The sequence below is a fragment of the Cyprinodon variegatus genome, unplaced genomic scaffold, assembly GCF_000732505.1.
Source record: "Cyprinodon variegatus isolate N-32 unplaced genomic scaffold, C_variegatus-1.0 Scaffold1596, whole genome shotgun sequence".
Lineage (NCBI taxonomy): Eukaryota > Metazoa > Chordata > Actinopteri > Cyprinodontiformes > Cyprinodontidae > Cyprinodon > Cyprinodon variegatus.
Window position 1 is genome coordinate 35,897 of NW_015152049.1, and position 863 is coordinate 36,759.

Consider the following 863-nt stretch of genomic DNA (forward strand, 5'->3'; position numbering starts at 1 on the left):
GCTCTGATCGGTGCATCTCTGATTGTAGCTCCACAAAACCATGTTTCTGGACGCAGCCACATACTGTGTATGTAAGGACGGGTAATACTAATGAACATGCACTCCTTCTGTGTCGGTATTGTTTTTGGGTTCATAGATCATCACACAATGAGGCTTTTTAAGGTCCAAACTGGATCCGGGTTGATTCTGATGTGGGGGCTTCAGTCCAAAGAGAGGAAATATTCTTGTGTATTTGGTCTAAGAACATAGTCCAATGGTCTGGGATGGACTTTGTTACTGACTCATTATGGTTTAATAAATAAAGTCTCACTTTTTTGTACAAATCTTTGTTTGTGGTGTTATGTGCTGCAGTATTGTTGAATTTAAATTTTTGGTTTGGTAAAGGTAAGGCAACTCAAACATCTCCTTCACTGAAGTTGTTAAAGAGAGAAAAAAAATGATTAAAAAGAGAAAGTAAAATAAAAATCTGTTCCAGATTTTTGGAGCATCCAAAACAGAAGGCTTCTGGTTCTTCATGTAGGGAGTTGAGTTTGGATCCAGAGGATCCTAACCTATTCTTATTGATCATAATCTATTGTTGCAAATATGCAACAAACTTTTTACATTTACACAAACTAGATGGGTTGTTCATTCCACCAATGCCAGTTATTTCACATTTAGTTCAATTTTCATTTCAGTTAATTTCTATAGCACCAATTCACATGTCAACTCAAGTCACTTTCCAGTTCACCAGATCATCCAGTCAGATTGATTCAAAGTTTTCTATCTAAGGAAAACCAGCTGATTGCATCGACTCATGGATCAATGAATCCAACTAGGCTGTTTTATGAGTATCCTTTGTTTTCTGTGTATAAATATATAAA